Below are 9,419 nucleotides of genomic sequence, written 5' to 3'. Positions count from 1 at the left end.
AAAAAAAGTCGGCGCCACGGTTCTGGCGCGAGGTTTTGGCCCAAATTCCGGCAGGCCCCCTGGCGGTGCGGGACGCACGTGGCCAATGCAGGTTTCCCCGGGGCTGCCGGCGCCGGTGCCCCGGCCACGCCCCCGCCGGTGCCCAGGCCGCGCCCCGCGGCTGCCCCCGGCTGGCCCCGCGGCTGGCCCGGCCGGCCCCGCGGCTGTCACCGGACGGCTCCGCGACTGCCCCGGCCCCGGCGCTGCTTTGGTCAGGTAAAATTTTTTTTTTCTAGTTGTATAATTGTTTAGATAATGTAGTTATAGTTATATAGTTAGTTACATACGTATTGATATTTAGGTGTTTTATTTGTATTAGTTATATGCCTAGTAACATGGTTGTTTTGTATATCAATTAGATGGACAATTTAGTAACCTTATATCATGGAGGAAGTGTGGACAAAGATCAGTTTGGCAATGTTGATTTTGTTGGAATGCAAACGGTCCCTTTGATGTTTGATGAGCGGTCCTTGTTTTCTGAATTGATGGGTAGTGCTCGTGATGAGCTTAAATGTAATTCGAATGAAGAAGAAATCTTAGTTGAGGGGGTCATTCACCATGGCGGGTCAGGGACAATTTTTAGGCGGTTGGTCCCAATTGTATCCGAGGTTCAATGGGACAAATATGTCAAAACTGTCATGAAGAGTGAGTTTAAATGTTTGGATTTGGTTGTGCGCAACTTGTCCAAGGAGCCAGGCCCTCTAGTGGATTCTCCTCTTAATTGGCAACCACCCATTGGTGGGTTCTCGCCGGAACCGGACAATCCGGCACCCTCAGCTTCTCTGATACCCATTCAGGACGTGGGTGTGGAAGATGTGGTTATTGTTCCTGATGCTCAATCCGGTCCCAATGAGGCTGGAAGATTTGTCGGTGGTGTTGGTGTTGGCTGCCGAGAGACCCCTATGACCCAGACTATTCAATGTAAGTGGCGTAGTTGCATTATTCATTTTGTTAGCCTTTCTTCGTTCGATTTAGTTGTCTCAATTGTATCCATATTTGTGGTTTTGTTGTAGGTGACAATCCAAGTAATGATTCTTGTCATCCTGTGCCTCCATCATTTAATGTTGACGCAGCTTTTATAGCATCTAATAGTTTGGATGTCCATATTGAGGATGATGAGGAGCCCTATGGCACAGCTAGAGCTGTTGATTCCGATGATGACCGCCCAGTTGCACCTTTAAGTGAACAAGAAATGGAGCTTATCAGACGTTTTTGTCCTGATCGTGATCCACTAGTTCACGAGTTTAGTGACCTCAGTCATTCTCAAAATGCTTATGCAGAGGGAAGAGATGATGAGCTGCTGGAGGCTCCTGAGCCTAGTGACAGTGTGCAAATTCAGAAGGGCATGATCTTTAATGACTTGCCCAGCTTAAGAAGGTGGTTACAACAATATTCTGTAATACGTAAAAGACCCTTCAAGGTGATGCACTCCCATGTTGAGCGCCGCTACACGGTTGTGTGTGAGATGTCAGATTGCAACTGGAGGGTCTGTGCTCGTAAACAGAAGGCTACCGGGAAGTTTAAGATCACAAAAATTGTAGGTCCACACACTTGTGCCCAGACTGACCTTCAACAGAAGTATCGACAGTTGACCTCTACACTTATTGCTAGTACGTTATGCACAACTTTAAAGGGTTAGCCCAACTTGAAGGTCAGAACAATTATGGACATGGCTCAGAAGATATTTAAATATGACATAAAGTATGGCAAAGCATGGAGGGCAAAGCAAAGGGCCTGGAAGATGATATATGGGGACTGGGAGGAGGGGTGCGAGCAGCTGCCAGCAATGTTCAATGCAATGAAAGCAGCTAATCCAGGCATGCATTACGAGTACATTCCGAAGCCTAATGAATGGAGGAATAGGAGGCAGATATTCTTTCGTGCATTCTGGTGTTTTCCACAGTGTGTCCAGGCCTTTAGGCACTGCCGTCCAGTGTTATCAATTGATGGTACTTTTCTGCTTGGCAAGTACATGGGCACTCTTTTGGTAGCCATTTCCTGTGACGCTGACAACGCATTGGTTCCTTTGGCTTTTGCTTTGGTGGAGAGAGAGAGAACAAAGACAGCTGGGGTTGGTTCATGCGCCTTGTTCGGATACATGTCATTGGCCTACATAGGGAGGTTGGTGTCATATCTGATAGGCACCAGGGCATACTCAGTGCCGTACAGGAGTAGATTCCTGGTTATGCACCTTTGCACCATCGTTGGTGTACTAGACACCTTGCAGAGAATTTACTTCGGAAAGATGGTACGAAGGACAACTTTCCTCTATTCGAGGAGGTTGCTCGAATGCTTGAGGTGCCGTTTTTTGAGGAGAAGTTGGAGCAGTTAAAAACCGCAACAAATGCAGAAGGTAGGCAGTGGCTGCTAGGTTTGATGAGGGAACCTGAGAAATGGACAAGAGCCCATGATAATGGTGGATGGAGGTACGAGTTTCAGACTAGCAACATGGCAGAGTCATTTAATAGTGTGCTCAAGGGTATACGTGCCATGCCAGTCAATGCCATTGTATCTTTTACCTTTTATAGGCTAGTGGCCTGGTTCAACGATAGACATGCTCAAGCATTGCAATTACAGAGTAATAATATGAAATGGGCACCTAGACCTAAGAAGCACCTTGACAAGGCAAAGGAAAGGGCTAGGACACATGACATAGAGTGTTTTGACCATGCCACTGGCAAGTACCAGGTCACTGAAAGGGGTGGTACAACGTCAGATGGTGAGATCCGACCATCAAGGAGTTATATTGTTGTCCTTACTGATTTTTCATGTGGATGTGGGAGACCAAGACAGTACCACTCTCCTTGTTCTCACTATATTGCAGCAGCTAGGCATCGCAACTTTGACTACGAGACCAAGATACCATGGGAGTTGAGTGTTGATAGCCTTGTGCTAACTTGGTCGCCCCGTTTTGAGCCTTTCCTAGATGAGGGGCAGTGGCTAGAATACATTGGCCCAAGGTACATTGCAGATCCAGGTGCTCGCTGGAACAAACATGGAACCAGAAAGCGTACGAGGCATAAGATGGTCATGGACCAGATTTCAGGTAGAACGAGGCGAGGGAGAGCAACCCCGTTTGTTACTGACCCCGAGCAAAATCAATGTGGCAAATGTGGTAGACTTGGACACAACTCGCGTACTTGCCATTGGCCGCTAAGTCAGGTGCACTTAATATTCTATGTACTTTAGTTGTTAAATACTTTCATATGCAACTTACTTTTTGGCAGACATACATGTTCTAGTGCTCCTTTGTTTAATATAATGACATTGTAATGTATTATTTTTTCTGCTTAATTACTAACTAATGGATCAAATTTGTTTATAGGATGGAGCAGTTCCACCTCCTGGATCCATACTACGAGCAGAAGCACCGAGGACGACTCACTGCCGAGGGGGCGGTACTTACTTTGATCTTTGCTTTTCAGTTATTATTAATTTGTGTACTTATGCATTAAATAACTTGATTGTATGGTTGCAGGAACTACCCCCGCTTCGACCTCGAACGCATGACAAGTTCGAGGAGATGCGGTATGACGACAGGTACACACCTCTGCTGCAGAGGGCTGGCCTGGATGTCATATCGTATCAGGTTCGTCGTGGGTTGCCTCCAATTAACCCGCGGTGATCACAGCTTTGGTTGACAGGTGCACCATTTATCCATAGTAATCGTATGTTTTTTTGAACAAACTTTATCTATCTTTCTGAAAACCCTAACAACAATGTTCTTTAAATTGTAGGTGGAGGCCAGAAACTCATAGTTTCCACCTACCTTGTGGAGAGATGACTGTTACACTCCAGGACACTCAGAAGATCCTGGGTTTGAGTGTTAGAGGTCGTCCAGTTATCGGACACTGCAGGCCCGATGGTTGGAGGGTCAGAGTTGAGGCCTTCCTTGGAAGACCACTTCCTCCGGAGGCACCGACGCAGCGCACCACTGGGGTACCAATTGCTTGGCTTAGGCAGAGCTTTGGTAATTGTCCAGCACATGCGGACCAGGAGACAGTTGCCTACTACTGTAGAGCTTGGATCTTGCACCTATTTGGGTGTGTTCTTTTCCCTGACGCGACAGGGGACACTGCATCGTGGATGTACCTCCCGTGCCTCACTGGGACACCACAGGTACTTTTCCCTTACACAGTTATTATTAATTTGCTTACTTATGTTTACTTATGCATTGATTAAATTGATTACAACGGTTACAGGTACTTACAGCTGGGCTTCGGGAGTGCTGGCTTTCCTATACCGTAGCCTTTGTGAGGCGTGTCGTCGGACCGCAAGTAGTTCTTCCGTTGGTGGTTGTGTTTACCTATTGCAGCTTTGGATGTGGGCTCGTCTTCCAGTTGGACGGCCCATAGTTGACGCTCCTCGGGAATGGTTTGCAGTGGGCAACCCTCGTCACCGTCCGACGTTTGCCCATCTTTGGGACCAGGCGAAAGTCCCCTTCAGCAGGACTTCACGTGCGTACGTACAGTATGCCAATGAGCTCGACACGCTTAGGCCATCCATGGTGAGTAAAATGCAGTAGTTCTTATTTAATGTATGCTCGATAGTTTCTCTAACTTGCCATATACATGTCTTATGTTTGCAGGTGAATTGGGAGCCGTACACGGCGAATGATGCGCTGCATCTTGGAGTAAGCAGCATGTGTAGCGAGGATGAAGACTTGTACTTGATGATGTGCCCTCTGATTTGCTTCTATGCTGTTGAGTGGCACCTTCCAAATCGAGTAGCCCGCCAATTTGGCTTGTGCCAGCAATGGCCTGTTCCTCCATTTGATACTTCCGTGGAGCTGCACAATTAAGTCATTTTGGTAATTTTCCATGCTTGCTCAAAGTTCAATATTTATTCAATGTTCAATACCATAAATGTTGCTGAAATTTACATGCTTGCTGAAAATTACATGCTTGCTGAAATTTACATGCTTGCTGAAATTTATTTGCTACTTTTTCATTCAATGTTTGCTGAAATTTATTCAAAGATACATATTTATTCTAAGTTCAATACCACAAATGTGCAAGTGCCTATCCATGCTTGCTGAAATTTATATCTTTAGTCATGAAGGAAGTATTTGATGCATTCAATTCCAACCTACTTGCTGAAATTTACATGCTTGTTGAAATTTATTTCATAGTTGGTTCTATATCCATGTTGCTAGTTCAATATTTTTAACCCCGTACTGAGTTTTAGAATCAATGTTGTTCAATCTGTGTTATTATTTTCATCTTTAATATTTAATTTTAGGATTGATCATCAGAAGCAGAAGAAGACAGTTGAGTTTCAAACGTTGCATCGTCAGTACATAGAGGTGTGGGACCAGTTTCATGACAACCTCTACGAAAATGAGCAACCACATACCAACTACAATTTTCGTGCATACCTTACTTGGTACCTAGGTGTTACACGAACAAGGTTGAAAATTCAGTGGACCCAAGCAGATTATGCGTACCTTGAGTCATCTGAGGATGAGGACACTTCCTATGACCTAGCAGCACGACAAGGGACACTTATCGAGGCAGCACCTGTCTTGGACCGAGTGGTACATGTCCTTTCCACTTTACAATTGTACGGTTGTTGTCCTTTCCACTTTATAAATTGCACCTATATAAACTAATACAAGTCTTATCTTATAGGGCAACGCAATCAAGCAATCTGTACTTGACATCGAACGGTTTCCAAGAACAGGTGTGGACGAGCACACACTAAACAACTTTCTTGGAGTAAGTACTTGACATCGAATTTATCTAAGAACAAGTATTACGACCCTCATTTATCATATATCTAACAATATGAATTTTAATCTTTGAATAATAGAGACTAGCACGTAGGCTTAGGCGTGCTGCGGCTCGGTGCGGTTGCGGTACTAGTGCTGCGATGAATGTGTATGTGCCACAGGAACGACAATGCAACACACCTGTTGTGCATGGTACATCTTCTTTGGAAGGTATAATTTCATTAAATTTGTTGTTTATTTGAACTGAGCAATTTTCATGGTATGATATAATGAATTATGTGCACACATCATTTGAACAATGTTGATAGGATCTGGAGGACAGAGCTCGTCTCGGCCAACCATGGACACTTTTCAAAGCGATGATGATGACGACGAAGAGGGGGTGGCCGAGGAGCGTGACTATGACGAGCTTGGGTTATCTCAGCTTCCTGATGCTCCTTCTTCTACTCAGCCTACGCAGGTTGCAAGAAGGCGACGTCGTTCGCCTTCTAGGTACACTCCAGGCACCGATGCTCTTGGCCACAAGGGTAAGGGTAAGACTAGGAGGCAGTGATGAGGACTTCTGTGCTAACACCATGGTAGCAGCTTAGAATTGATGGCTTAACTTTTGTTAATTTGCATGTATCGACACTGTGAACTTTGTGGACTATTTGTACTATATGAGACTGTATGGTCTTTGTGGACTATTTGAACTATCATTTCTGATGGCGTATGTGATTGTGTTGTGATATTTGGATGAATTAATGTTTCTATTGTACTGTGATGTCTATTTATAACTGTGGATGTACCTAAAACAGGGGAAACTCTGGCAAATTTTTTCCATGAATTATTCAATGTAGTGCACATTTTCTGTGGTCCATTCCTGGCTTTTCATTGAATCATCACATCCGAAACAGTGAACGAATCTAGCCTTTTCAGATGACAATCCAAATAGACTTTTCAGTTTTCAACTAGGCTTTTCAGTAATCGAATCTAGGCTTTTCAGATGACAATCCAAATAGACTTTTCAGTTTTCAACTAGGCTTTTCAGTAATCAAATCTAGGCTTTTCAGGTGCATTTATTATATACTACAACGGCTACCAACTATTGGGTTCCTATATATATACGCAGTGGTCAGAGCGTTGCTACTCACTTGAGATTGTTCAGTTCAAGTAAAAATGTCTGGAGGGTCGTCTAGAGGGAAGGGAAAGGGAAAGGCGGCGATGAAGGGTAATCCCTTTCTTTGGGAGGGTCCTCTTGGTCCTAAAGACTTTGAGGAAGCAATTTATGATAGGTTCCCCCTTGAGAGCAAACATGATTTTACTAAAGAGGCACCACTGAGGGCATAGGATGACCGAAAAGAAGAGTGGCCAAAATGTATGCATGGTGAGGATTGTTTGGTGCAGATGTACACAGAGGGGATAGATGGAGGGCGTCGTTTCTTCAAATGTCCACGAGCATGGGTAAGTCATATTACTAATTCAACCTTCAATAAGATACTCTCTTGTGCTAAAGCTACATACTTATTGCAGTCATCCTTGTCAAAAGAGAATTGTGGCTTCACCAGATGGGTCGATCCTAGACCTATTCATCCCCATGCAGAGTACATCTACTACCTGCAGGACCGTATCTTTGATTTAGAAACGGAAGTTAGCAGTGGTTACAAGGACGACGAAGAGGACGACAACAGCAATGCTACTGGCTCCCAAAACACAATATGCAATGATCCATACTGCACATGCCCTAATCACAAGAACAAGGGCCCTCCTTCACCACCACCCCCACCACCACCACCACCAACAACGGGAGGATACTATGGAGAAGGGGCAATACAGTTTGCTATGTGGCCACACTACTAGGTAGAACTGAACTAATTCACAGGCCACATCCATATGTTTGTTGTTTGGTTTAATCACCTAAGGCATGTTAGGGTTAGTCGAAAGAACTATGTACCTTTGTGTGGTATATGTTCTCACATGTCATTCCTTGTGCTTGTTAATTGCTTGAATTACCTAAGGCATGTTAGGTTTAGTCTCGGACCTCTGCACCCTTGTTTGGTGCATGTTTTGACATGCCATTCAATGTGATGTGTGCTACTAGTTATGCAATATACTAGTTCGTTAACTTCCATTTCAACTAATTATCCTCATTTCATTGCCTATGCAATACTCAAATAAAAATATTGTCTACTAATAATGAAACTAAATTAAAATTGCTAAAGTGCATTACATAACAACAAATTGAAAAGTCCAACACAAAACAATATTGTCCATGAACCAAACAAAGAACAAGAAGGTAATGTAACTACTAAGTGCAACGAGGCCACTTTCCCTTCCTCTGGGCATCTGGATTCTCATCCATCGCTGCCTTCGCTCGGCGCACACGCTCAAGCTTCTTTTCCCTCTCCTCCCGAGCCGCAGCAACACGTCTTCTTTCCTCCTCTTCCTTGTGCTCCCTCTTTTGAGCCTCCTCTCTACGTCTCTTCTCTAATATTTCTGCGCGCTTTGCATCCCACTCCTTTAGGCCTTGTAGAAGCCGCTTGTCGGACTCCTTAATCTCAGTGTCGATCCACTGCTCAAAATCACACAATGGTGGAGGGGTCTGCAACAAATATATTTGTTCAAAAAATTAAATCATGCTTCATAGGACACAAAATACTAAGTGCACAATAGAAAAAATAACTTACAATAAAGTTACTGCGGCGTTGTTTTGGCGTAGGCTCCCAGGCAAAATTGGAACACATCCAATACCTCTACCGATAGGTTTCCTCGTCTTCCGAAATTTCTACCTTGCAAGGATCACCACAAAAGCACATAGATACTGGAACACCGCTAGGAAGCGGCTTGTGGATGTACGGACTCCCGGTCGTCCGGCCATAGCTACAGTTCAAAGAATTCAATTCTAAGAAATCATAGCAAATAACGATTTAACCGAAAACTACAATTTACCAAATGATAAATAATAACGAATGAAATTTATCGAAACATGTCGAAAGGTTACCTTGGTTTGCTACTTTATTCACGACGTGGCATTCTACGATTGCATAACATAAATATTAATCATCCATTCAAAAAACTAGAAATGGTTTATCTAAGTCTACAACATACGTGTAATATAGGTCAAATCAATGTGTCAAAAACTAATATGTGAAAGAGTATACCTGGCTCTTCAAGATCTATGGAATAAATCAAACTTTTGATGGTCGAAATATTGAATCCAAATTCGTGCTCGGTTTTTGGAGAGAAAGAGCCGAGAGGGGAGATAAAAATATGAACTGCGTCCACGGTAGCGAAGGGCGTCGGTCGGTATGTAGTAGGGAGCTCGGCGCCGTGATCTGTGGCACCGAGCTCGGCGCCATGATCTGTGGCGCCGAGCTCCCTGCCACGTCAGAAGCCTTACTGTGCACAGCCAGGGACCTCGACGCCATGATCCATAGCGTCGAGACGTGATACCTCGACGCCATGATTCATGGCGTCGACCCCCTAGGTCCATTTCTGCATTTAAGTTTTCCAGAGGTCCAATTGTGAACTTTCTTAAAAAAAAAGAGTCAAATTGTAAAAAATTGGGCCGAACCCCACCCTCCACGTCTCCGTTTCCTACGTCACCCCAGCCCCGACGTCTCTGTTCTGTTACCTCCCCGGATGTTTCCCGTGCGCGATGGTGGGTGTA

General features: G+C 44.4%; 1 long non-coding RNA gene across 1 annotated transcript; it reads right to left on the bottom strand.

Annotated features, from left to right (window-relative positions):
* LOC110436655 lies at positions 7,953 to 8,713 on the bottom strand. The gene is made up of 2 exons (XR_002454475.1): positions 8,437 to 8,713; positions 7,953 to 8,351 (listed from the first exon to the last, which is right to left on the bottom strand). It is a non-coding gene; the product is annotated as an uncharacterized LOC110436655 (long non-coding RNA).

The sequence above is a fragment of the Sorghum bicolor genome, chromosome 6, assembly GCF_000003195.3.
Source record: "Sorghum bicolor cultivar BTx623 chromosome 6, Sorghum_bicolor_NCBIv3, whole genome shotgun sequence".
NCBI classification, from domain to species: domain Eukaryota; kingdom Viridiplantae; phylum Streptophyta; class Magnoliopsida; order Poales; family Poaceae; genus Sorghum; species Sorghum bicolor.
This window is presented reverse-complemented; position numbering and strand designations above follow the sequence as displayed.